Raw genomic sequence first — 22598 nt, 5'->3', positions numbered from 1 at the left:
CAAGATAAGAACTGAGAGAGAGACAATCAAAGATACGACACTGAAAACATTGTAAGAGAATATTAGATTCAATGGCAAGATTTCAAAAAACCTAGAGGGAATAAATGATGTTCCTGCAAAATATAAACTAACACAATTGACCCAAGAAGAAACAAAAAACTTGAATAGATCAAATGCTACAGAAGAGACAGAAGGAAGCTTCAAAGACCTACTATCTAAAAAATCACCAGAATCAGATAGATTCAGAGGTAAGTTCTAGCTGATCTTTAAAAACAAACAAGTAAACCAGGTAATTCATATGGAACTGGTACTTTTCCAGAGTATAGGAAAAGCAATCTCTGGCCTCTCCTTTTTTCTCTTCATTTTTCCTCTCTTTAATGTTCGTCTCCCCATCTACCTCACCCAAATATTTTGGCACATTTTAACTGACTTCACAGACTTGCTGGTTTCAACATCACTGCTCCTTGCCCCCTTGCTGACCACCTTCCCTCATCAAAATGTCTGCCTCCTCTGGCAGCTGGTCAAGCTGGGACTTAGGAGAGCAATGTTGGCCTGCCCAGGTACTGCTCGAGAGTTTAACTCCAGAGGTGCTCCTTTGAGCTATGGAGAACACTGACTCCTTCCGTGGGCTCTGTTGTTTTTAGGCTTCCAGTAACAGAATACGAACTCAAAATGTCCTAAACCATAAGGGAATTTATTATCTTAAGTAATTCAATCGATTCCATGGTTCAGCAATATCATCTAGAATCCAGCTTCCTTCTCCGTGCTGCTATTTATGACACTCACTTTGTTGTAGGGTTGCTTTTCCTCATTGTCATAATATGGCTACCAGCAAAACTGGGAACACGTGTGTCCTTGTCCATGTGCAGGACTCAAAGACAACTGGCTCTTTCCCCTGACAACTTTGGTGAAAACATCTCACATTTCTTTAGCCCAGTCACAGGTAGGGGACAGTTGGCTTTGAGTGATCATCTGAAGAAAGACTGTTAGAGAGACAGCCACAATGCCCTTTTCTGTTCCCACCTCATTTTCCCAGTTGGTCAGCAGGGAAATCTAGCACTAACCCCTAGGAATGCCCAACAGAAATGGAATTTGTCACCACGAAGGGTACCAAGATATGCTATACCCCCCAAAATATGCCTTTTTGTTACGTTGAATATTTTAGCTAAAGGCCATCAAGACCAACAGACACAGAAAAAGCTCTAAAAGTAGGGCACAAAAATTTTCCTTTAATAAAGGAAATTTAGAAAATTTCCATCTTTAAAGGTGTCTCCTTTTCCCTTACGGAGAAGAGGACTCAATAACTCTTATCAGTGGAGAAAGCACTAAACAATCCTTGTTTACCATACTTTTCTTGGTCACCTTCCTATAACTTGCCTGCTAACCTAGAAGTCCCAAATTCCTTTTCCTTTGTTTAGCTAAAAATGGAATACTGTAAAAGCCTTAACCATCTGGCTACCTCCTTGAGGAACATTTTTCTTTATAAACTCTGGTGTTTACGTACATAGCTATGTACATAATTAAAACTGTTTTTTTCTCTTGTTAATCTGTCTGTTATTTGTTTGATTCATGGACTCCAAGCCAATAAACCTAAAAGGGGTAAATAAAAAAATGTATTTTTTTCTACTCTGATAACCAATAGAAAAATTAATACTTTGACACAGGAGATGCTTTTATTATTATCATTGTTTTTACTACACCTCATCTTGATTTGTTACTTGTTTGTAGAAACACTTCCCTCTTTGATTCTTTTGTTTTGTAGTGGGAATGATTGAGATGAGCAGAGCATTATTTCAAATTCTCTCACAAGACTGGATTGTAAATCACTTACTGTCATGACTGTGGCCAGCTGCCATTCAACTATACTTAATTCATACACTATTGCTATTGACATGTTTCTCAGGTGAGTGAAAAGTTTCTATGCCTCTGTATTTTAATTGGTTTAGCTCAAGTTTTGGCTAAATGTGTTAAAGAAAAACAAAGCCAGATACTAGTTAAAGATTATGAAGACAAACCAGTATGGAAATGAGCTCAACTCCAATCCATATAGAGACGACCAGGCATTTTAATGGGAAAATGAGAGAGTGAAGAGACAGAAACAGCCTGTCTCAACCAAAGTCAAGGAAGTGAAACATTACAATAATTGGGTAAAAGGGGTTGGCCAATGTGATTAGACCATCTGGGTTTGTTAACTAGTGCTTATTGAAGTTAGGCTCTTACCCTCCCACAGAGCCTGGGAGACAGGGGCCAAGTCTTCAGATGTTGGCTAGAGCAAACAGTAAATTTTTCAACAACCTTGAGATTTCCCAGACAGGAACTTGAGGAGGGCTGGGTTGATCCCAGGTCAGGGCCTTGAGCTATGCTAGCGTTTAATCAAGTCTCTTGGTGTGGGAGTGGGAATGACAAAATCATTTGTGATGACAGGAAAGAACAGTTCTCAGATGTAGCCTAAAGAAATCATGCTACAGTAATGATTTTAATATTATAGCTGTTGACATATGATTCTGCTTGGTCACTAAATTTATAATTTTACCTACTAATATAAGGTCAAATTAATACTGTGTATTGAACTTTTAATTGAATAGAGGACTAATTTGCACATTATGCCGTTGTTGTCCCTGAACACATTCTTATGTAACAGAATAATAAAATCGGCTCCAAAGAGAGCCTTAAATCCACCATTTAGAAAAACTTTTTAAAATGGAAGAACAAGGTTTTGTGTCAAATAGTCAACATTTGTCCATTAACTTTAAGTGATGATAGAAAATCATGGAGTTAGTAATAAAAGCCTATATAGACATTTGCACAAGTAAATTAAATACAGAATATAACTTTTTAGCCTTGTGAATTCTTTCATTGTAGAAACATTATTGAAACAACCGACAATAAATCATATATGTTCTCTCTCGAGTTGTTAAAATATGTGCGAAATTAATTCTCAGAATCTTTCCCCATGCACATTCACTCTTTGGAAACATATACGTGAAAATGTGAAAACTTTTATAAAGCTGACAAAAATGAAAAGCAATTCTAGTAAAATTGCCCATCATTCATTCATTATTGGCTGTAAAACAGTGGTATTTTTGCAATCACAAGCAGTACTATGTGGAATAATTTGCTATAGGGAAATGGAGTAAATGTTTTGCTAACTCAGATATGTCTCTGGTGGGGTTTGTTCTATACTGTACGCTGAAAGTTCAAAAGGAAAAAAAAAATGTGTCTTATTACAAACCACAGTTTGGACTTAGAAGATGATGATAGATCATCTAAGATGAAAATTGAGCAAAACAATTCCAGTTGGGAATTTGCAAACCCAAGCTCAAAGGAGCCCCTCTAGAGTAAAACTCTCGAGCAGTACCTGGGCAGGCCAACATTGGTCTCCTAAGGCCCAGCTTGACCAGCTACCAGAAGAGGCCAGAGGATGTCTAGGAGATCAGAATGGTTTCAGGGGACAGTTCCAACTATTCCCCATAGGCACACTGCCCAGGGTTGCCTCAGGACACTGCTCACTACATCCTGGCTGTTTCAGCCAATCCGTTGTGACTCAACTAGCCACATATACAGCTTGGGCTGCTGCTCCAAAGGGTACAAGCCATAAGCCTTGGCAGCATCCGGGTCCACATGGCACTAATTCTGCAGGCATGCCAAATGCCAGAGTGATGGAGATGTGGAGGTTTCCACCTAGATTTCAGAGGATGTAATGGAAAACCTGGGAGCCCAGGCAGAAACCTGCCACAAGGGTAGAGCCACCAGAGAAGCTCCCACAGGGGTGATGCCTAATGGATCTGTGGAAACATGGCCACTGTCAAGACCACAGAATTGTATAGCTACTGGCAGTGTGAAACATTTACCTGGGAAAGCTACAGGCACTAGCCTCCAACCCATGCAACAAGGCCATTGGGGTGGGGCTTTCTGAGGCCTTGGGGACCCAATCCCCATACCAGTGTGTCCAGGAGGCAGCATATGGAGTGAAAGATTATTTTGGAGTGTTAAGATTTAATTGTATGCCCTGCTGGTTTTAGATTTGTATGGGGCCTGTTCCTCCCTTCTCTTGGCCTATTTTTCCCTTTTGGAGTGGGAATGTTTACCCAATGTCTGTCCCACCATTGTATCTTGAAAGTAAGTTTTAAAAACATTTTCACAGGCTCTCAGATGAGACTTTGGACTTTTGATTTGGTGATGGAGAACGTTAAGACTTTTGAAACTATTGGGAGCAAATGTTTCTATTTTGTATGTGAGAAGAACATGACTTTTGGTGCCTGGGACAAAATGCTATGGTTTAGATGTGGTTTATTACTCTCAAAACTGATGTTGAAATTTGATCCCCAGTTTGGCACTGTAGGGAGGAGGGGCCTAGTGGGAGGTGTTTGGGTCATAAGGATTAATCCCTCATAAGTAGATTAATGCCCTTCCATAGCAGTGAGTGAGTTGTTGCTCTCACAGAATGGAATTATTTACCAGAAAGCATGTTTTTACAGCGGCGAGTTTTTTGCTTCCCAGACTCTCTTGTTTCCTCCCTCACCATGTGATCTCTTTGCACATGCCTGCTCACTTTTCGGCTTCTCCACCATGTTTTTAGCCAGACTGTAGCCTCGTCAGAAGTTGGGTGCTATGTTATTGAACCTCCCAACTTACATAATTGTGAGCTAAATAAACCTCTTTTCTTTATAAACTATCCAGCCATGGGTATTCTGGTATAGCAACACCAAATGGACTGAGACAAGACAAAGGGAAAAAAAAAACACATAATTATCTCAGTTGATGTAGAAAAAGCATTTGACAAAATTCAACAGCCTTTCATAATTAAAAAAAAAAATCAACAAATTAGGAATAGAAGGAAACTGCCTCAGTATAATAAAAGCTATATGTGAAAAAACTCACTATGAACATAAAACTCAATGGTGAAAGACTGAAAGCTTTTTCTCTAAAATCAAGCACAAAGCAATGATGCCTATTTTTGCTACTTCTATTCAACATAGAACTGGAAGTTGTAAACACAGTATTCAGGGAAGAAAAAGACGTAAAAGACATTCAAATCAGAAAGAAAAAAGTAGAATTGTCTCTGTTCGCAGATGATACAATCTTATATGTTGAAAACCCTAATTCATCAAAAAACTGTTAGAAGTAATAAATAAATTCAGCAAAGTAGCAGGATACAAAGTCAATGCACAAAATTCAGTTGCATATCTATACACTAAAAATGAACCAACTGAAAAGAAAATTATAAAAACAATCTCATCTATAGCATCAAAAGAATTAAATACTTAGATACTAACTTAAGTGAGAAAATAAAAATGCAAATATTGAAAACTACAAAACATTGCTAAAAGAAATTAAAGAAGACATAAATAAATAGAAAGACATCCCATGTTCATGGATGGAAAGATTTAATATTGTTGAGATGTCAGTGCTTCCCCAAGTCATCAACAGATTCAATGCAATCCCTATTAAAATTCCAAAGATAGATTTTCAGAAATAGAAAAACCTATCCTAAAATTCACAGGCAATCTTACGTGGTCCCTGAATAGCCAAAGCAATCTTGCAAAAAAACAAAGCTGGGTGTAATATAATTTGGATATTTGTCCCTTGCAAATCTCATGTTGAAATGTGATCTCCAATATTGGAGGTAGGGCCTGATGGGAGGTGTTAGGGTCATGGGTGTAGATCCCTTATTAATGGTCATGGGTGTACCTCCCTTGCAGTAATGAATGAGTTCTTATTCTATGAGTTACCATAAGATCTGCTTGTTAAAAAGAGTCTGGCCCCTCCCTCCTCTCTCTCTTTCTTGTTGCCTCTCTCACCATGTCGCATGCCTGCTCCCCCTTTGCCTTCCATCGTGATTTTAGGCTTCCTGAGGCCCTCATCAGAAGCAGATATTAGCACTATGCTTCTTGTACACTCTGCAGAACTGTGAGCCAAAATAAACCTCATTTCATTATAAATCACCCAACCTCAGGTATTTCTTTACAGAAATGCAAAGTAGACTTCTTGTACACACTGCAGAATTGTGAGCCAAAATATACTTCATTTCTTTATAAATCACCCAATCTCAGGTATTTCTTTATAGAAATGCAAAACAGACTTCTTATACACTCTGCACTGTGAGCCAAAATACACCTCATTTCCTTATAAATCACCCAACCTAAGTATTTCTTTATAGAAACGCTAAATAGACTAATATAAAAGGACTCACACTTCCTGATTTCAAAACTTACTATACAGCTGTAGTAATCAAAACACTGTGGTACTGGCATAAAGTCACACACATCCACCAATGAAATAAAATAGCCCAGAAACATACCTCACATATGCGGTGAAATGATTTTCAATAACAGTACTAAGATCATTCAATGGGGAAAACACCATCTTTTCAACAAATTGTGCTAGAAAACTGGATATTCACATATAAAAGAACACCCAGTTTTCTGACACTATATATCACCTTATCTAACACAATATATAAAAATTAACTGGCTGGGTGTGGTGGCTCACGCCTGTAATTCCAGCACTTTTGGAGGCCAAGGTGGGCAGATCAAGAGGTCAGGAGATTGAGACCATCCTGGCTAACATGGTGAAACCCCACCTCTACTTAAAATACAAAAAATTAGCTGGGCATGGTGGCAGTCGCCTGTAGTCCCAGCTACTTGGGAGGCTGAGGCAGGAGAATGGCATGAACCCGGGAGGCGGAGCTTGTAGTGAGCCGAGATCACGCCACTGCGCTCCAGCTTGGGCGACAGAGCGAAACTCTGTCTCAAAAAACAAAAAACAAAAAACAAAACTAAAAATGGATCAAAGATTGTCTTTGACTTCTTTGTGTTGCTATAACAGAATAACTGAGACTGAGTGGTTTATAAAGAAAAGTTTACTTAGCTCATGGTTCTGCAAGCTGGTAACTTCGAGAAAGATAGCGCCAGCATTCATTTGGCTTCTGGTGAAGGCTTTTGTGTTGCAACGCCACATGGTGGAAGGTCAAAGGGGAAGTGAAAACATGTCAAGAGGCAAAACCTGAGGGGCATTCTGGCTTTATAACAACTCACTCCTGAAGGAACTAATCCATTCCTGCTATAAGCAATTCAATTTTGTCAGAATGAGAGTGCGCTCACTACTGCAAGAACAGCACCGAACCACACACAAGGGCAGAGTCCTCATGACCCAAATACCTCCCATTAGGCTCCACCTCTTAGAGGTTTCACTTGCCAAAATTGCCACACAGGGAATTAAGGTTTCAATACGAGTTTTAGCGGGGAAAAACCATATTCAAACATAGCAAATAACTAAATGTAAAATCTAAAACTGTAAAAGTCTTAGAAGAAAACATGAAAATAGTATCAAAACTTTGGATTTGTCACTGATTTCTTGGATAAGACATGAAAGATGCTGGCTGGGTACTGTGGCTCACACATATAATCTCAGCACTTTGGGAGGCTGAAACATTGAAGATTACTTGAGCCCAAGAGTTCAAACCAGCCTGGGCAATGAGTAAGACCCAATCTCTACAAAAATATTTATTTAAAAAATTAGCTGGACATGGTGGTGCATTCCTATAATCCTAGATACTCAGGAGGCTGAGACAAGAGGATTGCTCTTGAAGCCAAGTGTTTGAGGCTTCAGTGAGCTGTGATTGCACCACTGCACTCCAACCTGGGTGACAGTGAGTGATCCTATCTCAAAATTAAAAAAAAAAAGAAAAGTAAAGGAAAACATAGCCAACAACAACAACAAAATAAAAAAATTGGACTTCATGAACATTTAAAAATTTTGCAAGCAAAAAGAACAATGCTAGAAGCATCACACTACCTGACTTCAAAATATATTGCAAGGCTATAGTAAACCAAAATATCATGATATTGGTATACAAAAAGACCCATAGGCCAATGGAACAGAATAGAAAATCCAGAAATAAATGCACGTATATACAGCCAACTGATTTTTGACAAAGGTGCCAAAAACATACACTGAGGAAAGGACACTGTCTTCAATAAATGGTGCTAGAAAAATTTGATATCTCTATGCAGAAGAATGAAACTAGACCCCTATCTCTCACCACATACAAAAATCAACTCAAGATGGATTGTAGACTTAAACATAAGATCCGAAACTATAAAACTACTAGAAGAAAATATAAGAGAAACATTTTAGGACTTTGGTTCTGACAAATATTTTATGATTAAGACCTCAAAAGCACAGGCAATGAAACCAAAAATAGACAAATGTAACTCTACTAAACTAAATAGCTTCTGTACAGCAAAGGAAACAATCTACAGAGTGAAGAGACAATCCACAGAATGGGAGAAAATATTTACAAAATATTCATTCAATAAAGGACTAATATCCAGAATATACAAGGAAATCCAAGAGCTCAACAGTAAAAACAAAAACAAAAACAAACAAACAAAATTACTATTAAAAAGTGGGCAAAAACCATGAATAGATATTTATCAAAAGAAGACATACAAATGGCCAACAAAATGCTCTACATCACTAATCATCAGAGAAATGCAAATAAAAACCACAATGAGAGATCATCTCACCCCAATTAGAATAGCTATTATCAAAAGACAAAAAAATAACTAATGCTGGCAAGGATGAAGAAAAAAGGGAACTCTTATACACTGTAGGTGGGAATATCAATTAGTACAGCCATTGTGGAAAACAGTAGGGAGATTTCTGAAAAAAACTAGAAACAGAACAACTACCATACAATCCAGCAATCCCACTACTTGGTATTTATCCAGAGGAAAATAAATCAGTATATTAAAGGGATATCTGCACTCCCATGTTTATTGCAGTATTCACAACAGCAAGGATGTGGAATCAACCTAAGTGTCCATCAACGGATAAATGGATAAAGAAAGTGTGGTGTATATATATACATAATGGAATACTATTCAGCTGTAAACAAATAATAAAATCGGGGCCAGGTGCAGTGGCTCACGCCTATAATCCCAGCACTTTGGGAGGCCGAGGTGGGTGGACCACGAGGTCAGGAGATGGAGACCATCCTGGCTAACATGGTGAAACCTTGTCTCTACTAAAAATACAAAAAATTAGCAGGGCGTAGTGGCGGGCACCTGTAGTCCCAGATACTCAGGAGGCTGAGGCAGGAGAATGGCGTGAATCCGGGAGGTGGAGCTTGCAGTGAGCTGAGATTGCACCACTGCACTCCAGCCTGGGTGACTGAGTGAGATTCTGTCTTAAAAAAATAAAATAAAATCATGTCATTTGCAGCAACATGAATGGAATGGGACATGATGTTAAGTGAGATAAACCAGGTTCAGAAAGACAAATATTGCATGCTCTTACTCATACATGAGAGCTAAAAAAGTTGATTTCATGGAGGTAGAGAGTAGAAAGATAACAGAGGCTATGTGTGGGTGGGGGCAGGAGATAAAGAGAGGTTGGCTAATGGGTACAAACACAGTCAGAAGGAATAAGTTTTAATGTTCAATAGCAGAGTAGGGTTACTATAGTTAATAACAGTGTATTGCACATTTCAAAATAGCTAGAAGACTTGAAATGTTCCCAACACATAGAAGTGATAAATACTTGAGGTGATGGACACCCCAATACCCTGACTTGATTACTACAGTCTACGCATGTAACAAAATATCACCTGTACCTCATAAATATGTACCAATATAGTATATCAATAAAAATTGTGCATCAAAAGACAGTATCAACAGAGTAAAATGCAACCCACAGAATGGAAGAAAATATTTGCAAATGATATATCTGATAAGGGATTGATATCCAAAATATAAATGGAACTCATAAAACTGAACAACAAAATAGCAGACAACCCAATTCAAAAACGGGCAGAAGACTTTATAGGCATTTCTTCAAAAATATGCAAATGGTCAGTAAGGACATAAAAAGATGCTCAACCTCACTAATCATCAGGGAGATGCAAATCAAAAACCGCAAAGGGAGAATACCTCGCACCCATTAGGATGGCTACTGTGAAAAACAAAACAAAAAATTCCAGAAAATAACAAATGTTAAGCAAGGATATGGAGAAATTGGAACCCTTGTGCATTGTTGGTGGAAATGTAAAATGATATGGTTGCTGTGGAAAACAGTCACAAACTGAAGACAGAATTACCATGATCTAGAAATTCTACTTCTGGGAACACAGACAAAAGAATTGAAAGCAGGGATTCAAAGAAATGTTTGTATAGCCACATTCATAGCAGCATTATTCATAACATGGATGTAACCCTATTATTCATCAACAAATATATTCATCAACAAATGAATAGATAAGTGAAATGTAGTACATATATATGATTGAAGATTATTCAACCTTTAAAGGAAGGAAATCCTGACACATGCTACAACATGGATGAACTTTGAGGACTCTGTGTTAAGTAAAACAAGCCAGTTACCAAAAGACAAATATCATATGATTCCATTTATTTGAGGTACTTATAAGTCAAAAATCAGAGAGACAGAAAGTGGTATGGTGGTTGCCAGGGACTAGAAGAAGTGGGGAATGGAGAGTTATTCTGTAACAGGTACAGAGTTTCAGTTTTACAAGATTAAAATAGTTATAGAGCTGGATCCTGGTGATAGTAGCACATTATGGGTGTGTTCAACACACCTTTACACTGATCTATACATTAAAAAATGGTTAAGATGATAAATTTTATGTTATATATACTTCCACAATGAAAAACATTAGAAAAAAATTTAAATTGGAATATTTCAATATAATATTTTTAAGAGACAGGGCCTTGCTCTATCACCTAGGCTGAAGTGCAGTGGCTTTATCATGGCTCACTGCAGCCCTGAATTCTTGGGCTCATGTGATCTTCCTGCCTCAGCCTCCCCAGTAGGTAGGATTGCAGGCACACTCCATGCCTGGCCAATTTTTAAAATTTCTCATAGAGACAGGGTCTCATTATGTTGACCAGACTAGTCTTGACCTCTTAGCCTCAAGCCATCTTCCTGCCTTGGTTTCCCAAAGTACTGAGATTACAGGTGTTTCCTGCCTTGGTCTCCCTAAGCACTGAGGTCACAGGTGTAGCCATCCCACTCAACCACAGATGGTTTTTGTCTTTATAATTCTGTATATTCCAAATTTTCACCAATGAATTAATTTTGTAATTAATATAATTAACAAGATGTTATTTTTTGTGTGTTCATGGGTAAGCTCCACCTACAGGAAAAATTATATAGAGAAACCCATTCCTAACACAGTCTAACCATATTGTGTTAAACAATGAGGAAATGCTCTCCGTGTGCCTGATGTTTGTGAGGTCCTGAATATTCAAAAATAAAAGACATGGTCTCTGTCCTCACGGAGCTTAGACTCTAGAAGGAGACAAGTTTTACTATAATGTTTATTGAGAACTCATTAGCATTAAGCATTTTACTTAGATCATCTCACTTAATCTTCACGGTAATTCTGTGAAGTAGATATTATTTTTGTCCTTTTACATAGGGGGAAGTTGAGACTTAGAGAGGTCAAATGACTTGGCCAAGATCACAGCTGGTAAGTAACGAAGGAGAGCTTCAGACTCAGGCAGACCAGCTCCAGATGTTCTTTACCAAGATTGCCACAGGCAACTATGATCAAGGTGACATGTGCTAAGATAGAGTGTTATCAGAGCACTCAGAATATGTGCCTAACTCATACTGAATGGAGGAAAGGATGCTTAAGGCTTCCTGGAGGAGGTGGTATGGTCACAGAACAGAATAGGAGTAGGAGTTGGGGCTAGAATAGGTTCTAAAGGGTGTTCCAAGCAGAAGCAGCCCTGTGTGCCCTGAGCCCAAAGGCATAGACTGTGGCACACTCAAGAATGCAAGTGGTTCAGTGTGGATGGAGCAAGGGTGCAAGGGAATGTGATGACTTGGGAAGCAGGGAGCAAGACTGGAACCTTGTTAGAAAGGGACATATTTGCCTCATCCGATTTGCACGATTTGTATCGTGCAAAATGAAAATATTTCTATCAGCTTTGCACTGCTGGGTAAGAAAAAGGGTTAATAGGCTTGCAAAATCCCATTCCTGTTTGACTGATTACTGCCATGGCAACTCAGTAGCAGCCAATATTGTCAAGGCCTCTTCTTTGGATACAATAATAAATAGCGATTAAACATTACCTCAAGGCTTTATATTCTTGCCATCAGTTAAAATTTTGTTCTTGGCTACGGTGAAGACTTTTTCAAATTACAGAAAAAAACAAAAAGAAAAAGTATATTGAATAATGTACTAGAAATACTTTATGCATGTGCTTTAAGAACTTGAAGCCCTAACATTTCAGGAGTTCTGAAGGGGCTTTCTCCCTGCTATGAATAAGGACTTGGCAAAAGGTAAACAATGATGCAGCACTTTGCAGTTTCACAAAACATTAGCCCCATTGTCTGTCATGATTTCTTTGGGGGTGAATACCTATCCCTTCTCCCCTCCTTTCACTTTTAACTCTAGCTGAAACAGAGGAGCCAGTCTCACTATTATTACTGGGTGACAACTGTGTGATGGGTGGGAACTTGTTTCTAAAACAATCCACAAATATTTAGATAACAGTACCATTCTCAAAGGCATTCCCAAATCAGGCAGCTTCGTCAAAAAGAGCAATTCCGTAGAGTAACTGAAGGCATCTCAGCTTTGAAGGGAGACCTAGCTGGGTTCCAATCTCAGCTCTCACTCCTGGCAGCTTCGCCTTCATACTCTATCTAACCTCTAGGAGCTCAACTTCCTGCCTTGTAAAATGGAATTTATACTTTCTTCCTTGCAATGTAGTTGAAAGGACTGGAAATAATGAATGTAAATGTGACAAGCAACATATTATTTGTTCAATAATTGGTCATAGCTATTGTTATTTATTCAGGGTCACAGACTCATGATAATTCAGATCATAAAACACCATGAAATGGCTTCGGCAAAAAGTTTTGGAACCCTTGATTTACATATTATATTTCATCAATTCTACAACACAAGGTACTTCATGTTTTCACATCTCTAAAACTGGGATGTCTCTCACAACATATGATGTGTCATAGTTAATTGGCAGTGACTTTTCTTTCTGAGTTGATCATAAAATAATAGAGCGTCTTACAATGGAGGAAACCTTAGATTAGATGAAATAGGGTAGCTCCTTTCAGCATATGGAGCATTTTACTTTGGTTATAAGCCAACAAATAAAAGAAGGAGCCAAATCCAATTTCTATGCAATATATCTCTGACAGAAAAGATAAGATTCATGGCAAGTGCTCATCTCATCTTTCTGAACTACTGCAACCTGGCAACACATCTGTTCCTAAGAGAAGACATGTCAGAATCATCCATCCACTCAGTCTCCTATGTGATCCATACCATCTGGTGCCCTCTTTCTGCATCTCCTCACCCTTCTTCTCCACACCCCATGGATTCCTGCTAAAACAAAACAAAACAAAAAATACTTAGTTTGAGATTTTCAAAGTTGTTTCTAAAATGGAACCAGGCAAGAATGTAATGAATATAATTTTACAGGCTTGCAGAAACAGGCTACTCACAGTCTTCTTGTTGGGGGAGGCAGTAGGAAGATGCACACACACACACACACCCCCACACCCACACACCCCTCTGTCCTACACTACATATTTCTGCCTTGAGACTTCACGTGACAATCCCCAGAACTAGGGCTCTAAGGGAATATGAGTAGTTGGGACCCCAGAGTTGCTGTTGTCACCTGCTTGGAAACAGGAGGCCCACACACATACATTTACTCTTTTAGGTAGCAGAACCAGATTATAAGTAGGTTAGGAGGCACTTGACTGGGGAATCAATCTATGGAAGTGTTAAAATATCATTGGCGTAAATTAGGACTATGATATCAACTAAGATTTTTAAAAGCAAAAACCGGTGAGGTTTTTGAAAGTGACTGTACATGGTGGCTGAAACATAAAGTTGGTCCTTTACCTGGAAAGGAGACACTGACCTCTAGGAGAAATGGTTAAAAACAAAACAAAACAAAACAAAACAAAACCCCAGCTCCCTCAGGTGCTAAGCATGATTCAAATGAGTGTTTTCGTAGTGATCATAAGGAAGTCATATGGTACACTTATGGGATGAGCCACCAATCCTGAAATTCTGTGCCTGAAATGAATACTTGTAGTAAGTTAAAAGGACTACCAGAAACTGCCAAGGACCTACCATGTCACTCTCCTTGCAAGCTAACAAATTAGCCTGCTACTGTTTCATGGAGGCTGGTAGAAAATACGAGTCTCCTGGGTCAAATGGTTTGGAACAAAGGGCAGTCAGAGCCTTGCTTGCAAGATGTGTAGAGACCCTGAAGAACTGTCTCCCATCAATGATGTAATATGTTAAATGCATGTGACATAGTGGAATATAGCATGGTAGGTCCCACCTCACTAAACAAACACATATTGAAACATATAGAGAAAGAATATTGGTATAAAGGGGCACAGACTGTAGACTATCTAGAAAGTCCACATGGTCCATCCAGCTCTAGCCTGGAGCACAGCAGGTCTAGTCTTCTCATGGAAATGAACGTGAATGAAAAGATCAATTCATGGAGAAGGAAATAGGACAAAGGAAACAGAATTGTTCTTTTATTCTTTGTTCAGAGACATACATATTATGTATTTCATAATTCAGAGGAAAGAATAAAACTGATTATTTAAAAGTGTAGTAATTGGAAAAGTCTTTCCCTAAAGGCAATGCAAAGGTTCAAAGTTTAGTTATGGAGAGCTAATAGGTTCAAAGTTTAGTTATAAAGAGCTAATAGGTTCAAAGTTTAGTTATGGAGAGCTAATTTTTTTCCTCTTTCTGTATAGATGACTTTTCCTTTCCTTTGATGATATCTAACAGTTCACAGTTCTTTGTCCTTATATTTAAAGGACTTGAATTGGGAGATAAAGTTGCCAGATTTAAGATGTATGGAACTTGAATTATTTTAAATATGCATATCAAATCGATTGGAACATTTTGTATGATTTTTAAACTGTGTAATTCATTACAACTTGAATTTCTAAATTTTTATATTCTAAACATGTTCTCCTTTTCCTAGAATCATTACATTTCATTATAGTCTTCTACGTAATAATCATTTTCTAAATAACTTTTACTAACTGGCAGCCTAATGTTATTTTATTTTATTTCTTTGATAGAGTCTCACTCTATTGCTCAGGCTGCAGTGGAGTGGCACGACCTAGGCTTACTGCAACCTCTACCTCCCAGGTTTAAGCAATTCTTCTGCCTCAGCCTTCCGAGTAGCTGGGACTACAGGTGTGCACCACCACACCTGGCTAATTTTTTGTGTATTTTTAGTAGAGACGGGGTTTTGCCATGTTGGCCAGGCTAGTCTCGAACTCTTGACCTCAGGTGATCCAACTGCCTTGGCCTCCCAAAGTGCTGGGATTACAGGCCTGAGCCACTGTGCCCAGCCCTAATGTTATTTTATAAGATAACATTGATAAAATACTATTACCTAATCTGTAGAACTTAATCAAATTTCTCCAATTATCCTTTTTCTGCTCTAAAATTTAATTCAGGATCCCACATTGTGTGTAATTTTCCTGTCTCCTTATTCTCCTCCATCTGGATCAATTCCTTTATCTTTACTCTCTATGACCTTAATATTTTGAAGAGTCTTTCAGTTTTGGTTTGTTTGATGTTTTCTCATGATTCAACAGAGGTTATCAATTTTTGGCAAGAAGACTCCAGAAGCAATATTGTGCCCTTCTCAGTGTACATCTCAGGAGGTGCATGATTTCAATAAACCTCATATTACAAATAGCAATATTGACTTTGATTATGTGGTCTTGACCAAGTTTCTCCACCTGGAATTTGTGATTTTTTCCCTGTTGTAACTAAAAATTATCTTGTGGGGAGATAATCTGAGACTCTGCAAATATCCTATTTCTCATCACATTTTTGTTTACTAATTGTAAACATCCATCAACATTGCTAGCCTGTAACAGTTATTACTATAGTGTTTACCAAAGAATGATTTTCTATTTCTACCATCTGTCTGCATTTATAAATTGGAATTCTACTGTAAAGAAGACTTGAATAAATAACTTATTCAGTTATCTATGTATATCAGTTGTCTTTGTTTTACAGTATATGACGTTGATTTTACTTGTCAACTTGACTGGGCCACAGGGTTCCCAGATACTCAATTAAGCCTTACTTCCGGTGTGTCTGTAAGAGTGTTTCTGGATGGGGTTAACATTTGAGTGGACAGACTGAGTGAAGCAGATAACCCTGTTCAGTGTGGGTGGGTCTCATCTCATTTGGGTGAAGGCCTGAATAGAATAAAAGACTAAGTAAGAAAGAATTCTTTCTCTCTATGTGATGGTCCTCTAGCTGGGACCTTGGTCCTCTCTGGCCTTCAGACTTGAATTTAGACTGGAATTTATACCACTAGCTTTCCTGCTTCTCAGGCCTTCAAACTCAGACTGGAATTATACCATTCGCTCTCCTGAGACTCCAGCTTGTCAATGGTAAATCTTGTAACTTCCTGGCCTCCATAACCACATGAGCTAACTCCTTATAATACATCTCTTTATATATACAGTCACACATTGCTTGATGACAGGATAAGCTTTGAGAAATGTGTCATTAGGTGATTTTGCCTTAGTGTGAACATCGTAGACTACACATACACAATCTAGACGGTATAGCCTACTACACACCTAGGCTATATGGTACAGCCTTTTGCTCTTAGGCTCCTGTACAGCATGTGACTGTTCTGAATACTGTAGGCAATTGTAATACAATGGTAAGTACTTGTGTATCTAAACATATTTAAATGTAGAAAAGGTACAGTAAAAATACAATTTAATCTTATGGGATTGTTGTTGTATATGCAGTCCATAGTTGACTAAAATGTTGTTATGCAGCCTATGACTGTATATTTATAAATATATGCATATGTATGTGTGTATATATTACATATATATATAGAGAGAGAGTATATATGTATAATAATAATATCCTATTGGTTTTGCTTTTCTGGAGAACTCAGAATAAAACACAGTATACAGTCAAAATACTATCTTCCAAAGTTACTTATGTTAATTCTTTTCCTCTGTGCTCCCTTTATGTCATGTTGTTCATTTGTAATTGTTCGCTTATTACCATTTATATTAATTTTAAAAATTAAGTCCTATCCTATCTGCACAAAATTCTCCAGGACTTTCTACCTCACTCAAAGTCAAATTAGAAGTCCTTTCCACATGGCCTAAGCCTACATGATCTGACCCTATTATGCCTCTCTAACCCCATCTCCTTACCAGACTCTTCCTAACCCCAGTCAGGTCACACTGGCCTCCGTGCTGCTTCATGAGCTCCTCGTTGCTCAACACACCCCACGAGCTCCTACCTCAGTGCTTTTCTACTTGCTCTTCTCTCTGCTTGAAATGCTCTCCCCCATGTATCAACATGGGTGAGTCCCTCACTTCCTTCAGGCTTCTGTTCAAGAGGCATCTTATAGAGTTATTTCTTTTTTCTTTTTCTTTTTTTTTTTTTTTTGAGACAGAGTCTCACTCTGTTGCCCAGACTGGAGTGCAGTGGCACGATCTCGGCTCACTGCAACCTCTGCTTCCCGGGTTCAAGCAGTTCTCCTGCCTCAGCCTCCCTAGTAGCTGGGACTACAGGCACCCACCATTGTGCCCAGCTAATTTTTGTATTTCTTTTTTAGTAGAGACGGGATTTCACCATGTTGGCCAGGCTAGTCTTGAACTCCTGACCTCATGATCCTCCTGCCTCGACCTCCCAAAGTGCTGGGATTACAGGCTTGGGCCACTGTGCCCGGTGTATTTCTTTGGCTGCCTTAGTTACACGAATATGAGCTCCATGAGGGCTCTATTTTATTTACTGTCATACTCCCTGAAGTAACAGTTCCAGTGCCTGTAACTATTCTAGTAGCAGAAACTAAATACATATGTATATATTTGTTATTGAACATTTTCCCCCTCCAACTTTGTTAAAATATGATTGACAAATGAAAATAGTACACATTTAAGATGTACAATATGATGATTTGATATATAGATATATTGTGAAATTATTATTACAATCAAGCTAATTAATACTGAACATTTGTTGAATTAACAAAATTCATATTTCATTAAGAAATATCTTATAAATGCTTGAGGGGATGGGTTAAAAAAGGAAATATCTTAAGATGTTTTAGCTGTTAATAATAAGTGTCAACTGATAAACTGCCAGTATAAGGACTGACAATCTGTATTTCTGCCTTGAATCCATATTACAGTAACTGTGTGAGTACAGAATGTGATTTAGTCTATTCATTAGAATGTTTGCCTTCAATATACTCCTCCGCATCTCTTCTAACAGCTGCCTGTCCTTATATAAATGAAACATGTTTTCTCCCAAATTCTCCACAATGAATAAGTATTATTTTTGTAATCAGAGAAAAAGAAAAAGCTATTAAAACAAAAAGCTCACATGTTAAAGCATAAATCTTTGCCATAAAATGATTGTGATACTCCTAACTCTTCGCCCTTCAAGTTGACAGGCTTCAGAGTCAACTTTTAAAGACCTGTCTGAAAAAATTACCCTGAAACATAAGTGCACCTGTAGGTAGGCCATTTACTAATGTGTAAGCCAGCCTGAAAAAGACAGTTATCTCAAATCACTTAACAGGGACCGGCAGAATAAGGAACTAATAACAGGTAGCAGAAAGTGTGAGGCAACTATTGTGCTGCTTCTCAGGGAATTAGACAAAGGGAGAGAGAATGGAGCCATAATTGGGGTGAGGATGTCAATGTTTCTTCCTGTAGTTTATACACAATGAAGTGGGGATAACTCTGGACGGAAAGCACTTAAGGTAAGTGAAGTGTATTGTCAGCTCTGGGTTAGAGTATTTGGAAGCTAGATACAAAATACCAAACTATGAAAGTAATTGAGTGATGTCTAAACTGAGAAATAACAGCTAGAAAGTCGTTTCCATTTGCTGAGAGCACAGATTTATTTCTGTAAATTGAAAAGACTGGAAATAGCCAAAAGGATTGTTAGACTAATGGTATCCTCCACTGAGCTTCCTGGGGAAGATTCTCAGCAGTGCCATTTCCCTTAGAATGTTACCAAGCCTAAAGGAGTGAGGACAGTGGAAAATGAAATGGAGATGGGGAAGGAGAAAAAAAGGGGACAAAAGGTGCTAATTTTGTAAAATCCCATGAAATAGAGAAAAGATTCTTAAGGGTGACAAATGTTGAAAACAGCTATGATCCCTCTGGTAACAGAGATACTCAAACAATTTAAGAGACTCTAGTCAGCAGCACCAAAATCTGGAAGATGGAGTAGGCACATCTGAAATAATGATGAATAAATTTGTAAAACTAAGGGTGCATTTCCTTCCTAGAGTAGAGAAGGCTTTCCTTTGTGGTGAACAACTGGACAAAGTATTGAAAAATAAAGCCTGTATGAACATCAAACTTGGCTCTTTGGGTCTTTTTTTTTTCTCCTAGGAGTCATTTAACTCTAGAAAACTGAGGCGACACAAATAAACCCTGGATTAAGACTGGGAGTTTCAGGGGCTGTGGTGAATTGCTTCTCATGTTGTGCTACTCTGCCTGTAAATTTGCTGTAGCAGATACCTTTGGTTGCCTGCTCTATAGCTAGTCCGTACTCACTCTCTTCTAACAGAACTCTAAATCTCTAAATTTTTTCTAGTATCCACACTTTTTCAAGAAACCATGGGCATTAGGAATAGCTGGTCCCATTCTCATTTCCAAGTGTCATAATTTGATTATACTAACTGCTGTGGATTTAATGTCCCCTCTAAAATCATGATAAAATTTAATTATCAATGGGATGGTATTAAGAAATGGGACCATTAAAAGATTATTAGGCCATGAAGGCTCCCTCATGAATAGGTTAATGTCATTATTGTGGAAGTGGGTTCATTATTGTGAAAATGGGTTGTTATAAAAGTAAGTTTGGTGCTGTCTGTTTGTTGCTCTTGTCCTCATTTGCTCTTCTGTCTTCCACCATGCGATGGCATAGCATGAAGACCCTCACAACATGCCAGCAACTTAACATCAAACTTTCCAGCCTCCAGAACTATGAGAAATAAATTTCCTTTATTTATAAATTACTGGGCCTGTGGTATTCTGTTATAGCAGCACAAAAGGAATGAAGAAAATTGGTATCCAGAAGTGGGGCTGTTATTATAACAAATAATGGGTAACATGGATGTGGTTTTGGAACTGGATAATGAGTAAAGGTTGTAAGAATTTGGAAGGGCAGCCCAGAAAAAGCCTAGTTTGGCATGAATAAAGCAGTAAAGGCAATTCTGGTGAGGGCTTAGAAGACTCCAGAACTAGGGAGAGCCTAATTCTTCTTAGGGATTACTTAAGTGATAGAATATCAATAGAATACAATATATCAATAGAAATATGGATGGGTAAATACATATCAATAGAATACTGATAGTAAATAGTAAATAGATATCAATAGAAATAGGATATGGATGGTAGACAGATAGAAATAGAATATGGATGGTAAATAGAATATGGATAGACAAATAGAAAATGGATAGACAAATAGAAACAGAACATGGATGGTAAATAGATATCAACAGAAATATGGATAGTAAATAGATACCAATAGAAATAGAATATGGATGGTAAACAGATATCAATGGAAATACGGATGGTAAAGGCCATTCTGAGGAAATCTCAGATGGAATTGAGGAACAACGAATTGGAAACTGAAGTAAAGCCCATGCTTGTTATATAACTGCAAAGAATATGACTGAATTGTGTTTATGGCTGAGGGCTTTATGGAAGGTGACATTTAAGAGCAATGAGGCCAGGCACAGTGGCTCACACCTGTAATCCCAGTAATTTGGGAGGCCGAGGCGAGCAGATCACTTGAGGTCAGAAGTTTGAGACCAGCCTGGCCAATATGGTGAAACCCTGTCTCTACTAAAAAACAAAAAACAAAAATAAGCCGCGCATGGTGACACATGCCTATAGTCCCAGCTACTTAGGAGGCTGAGAAAGGAGAATTGCTTGAGCCCAGGAGGTGGAAATTGCAGTGAGCTGAGATTGCACCACTGCACTCCTGCCTGGGCACCAGAGCAAGACTCCATTTCAAAAAAAAAAAAAAAAAAAAAAAAAGAGCAATGAACTAGGATATCTAAATAAATTTCTAAACAAAATATTGTAGAAGCTATTAGGCTACTTTAAACTGCATACAGTAAGATGCAAGAGGAAAGAAATGACTCAGAGATGGAATTTATAATTACAGTCATGTTTTAGTCAACAACCAATCACATACACGTATATCTGAGAAGTATTTTGGCTTTGGTTTCTGACCACTGCAATAAAACAAGTATCACAATAAAGTAAATCGTATGAATTTTTGGGTTTGCCAGCACATATAAAAGTTATGTTTACACTATACTTTAGTCTATTAAGTGTGCAATACCATTGTATCCAAAAAAAGTACATATCTTAATTAAAAACACTTTATTGCTAAAAATGCTAATAATGATCTGAGCCATCGGCAAGCTGTAATCTTTTTGCTGGTATAGGGTCTTGCCTTAATCTGATCAGGGTGGTAGTTGTTGAAGATTGGGGTGGCTGTGGCAATTTCTTAAAATAAGACAACAATGAAGTTTGCCTCATCAATTAACTCTTCCTTTCATGAAAGATTTTTTTTCTGTAGCATGAGATGCTGTTTGATAGCATTTTACCCATAGTAGGACTTCTTTCAAAACTGGAGTCAATCCTCTCAAAACCTGCCACTGCTTTATCAGCTAAGTTTACTAAATATTCTAAATCCTTTGTTGTCATTTCAACAACATTCACAGCATCTTCACCAGGAGTAGATTCCATCTCAAGAAACCACTTTCTTTGGTTATCCGTAAGAAGCAACTCCTTATTTGTTCAAGTTTTATCATGATGTTGCAGTAATTCAATCACCTCTTCAGTCTCCACTTCTATTTCTAGTTCTATTGCTATTTGCGCCACATCTGCAGTTACTTCCTCCACTGAAGTCTCGAATCCTTAAAGTCACCCATGAGAACTGGAATCAGCTCCTTCCAAACTCTGTTAATGTTGATATTTTGACTTCCTCCTATGAATCATGAATGTTCTCACTGGCATCAAAGAATGGTAAATTTTTTCCAGAAAGTTTTCAATTTTCTTTGTCCAGATCAATCAGAGGAATCACTGTCTATAGCAGCTGTAGCCTTATGAAATGTATTTCTTAAATGACAAGACTTGAAAGTTGAAATTACTCCTTGATCCATGGGCTGCAGAATGAACGTTGTATTAGCAGGCACAAAAACAACATTTATCTCCTTGTACATCTTCATCAGAGCTCTTGAGTGAATAGGTGAATTGTCAATAAGCAGTAATATTGTAAAAGGAATTTATCTTTCTGAGTAATAGGTCTCAATAGTGGACTTGAAAATATTCAGTAAACCTTGCTGTAAATAGATGTGTTGTTATCCAGGGTTTGTTCCATTTCTACAGCACAGGCAGAGTTGATTTAGCATTATTCCTAAGAGCCCTAGGATTTTCAGAATGATAAATGAGCATTAGCTTCAACTTAAAGTCACCAGTTGCATCGGTACCTAACAAGACAGTCAGCCTGTCCTTTGAAGCTTTGAAGT

General features: G+C 38.0%; 1 pseudogene; it reads left to right on the top strand.

Moving 5' to 3' along the window:
* The window catches only part of LOC101021296, a 44943-nt pseudogene that overhangs the window by 12256 nt on the left and 10089 nt on the right, over positions 1-22598 (top strand).

Source organism: Papio anubis, chromosome 9, assembly GCF_008728515.1.
Source record: "Papio anubis isolate 15944 chromosome 9, Panubis1.0, whole genome shotgun sequence".
Classification (NCBI taxonomy): Eukaryota; Metazoa; Chordata; class Mammalia; order Primates; family Cercopithecidae; genus Papio; species Papio anubis.
This window is presented reverse-complemented; position numbering and strand designations above follow the sequence as displayed.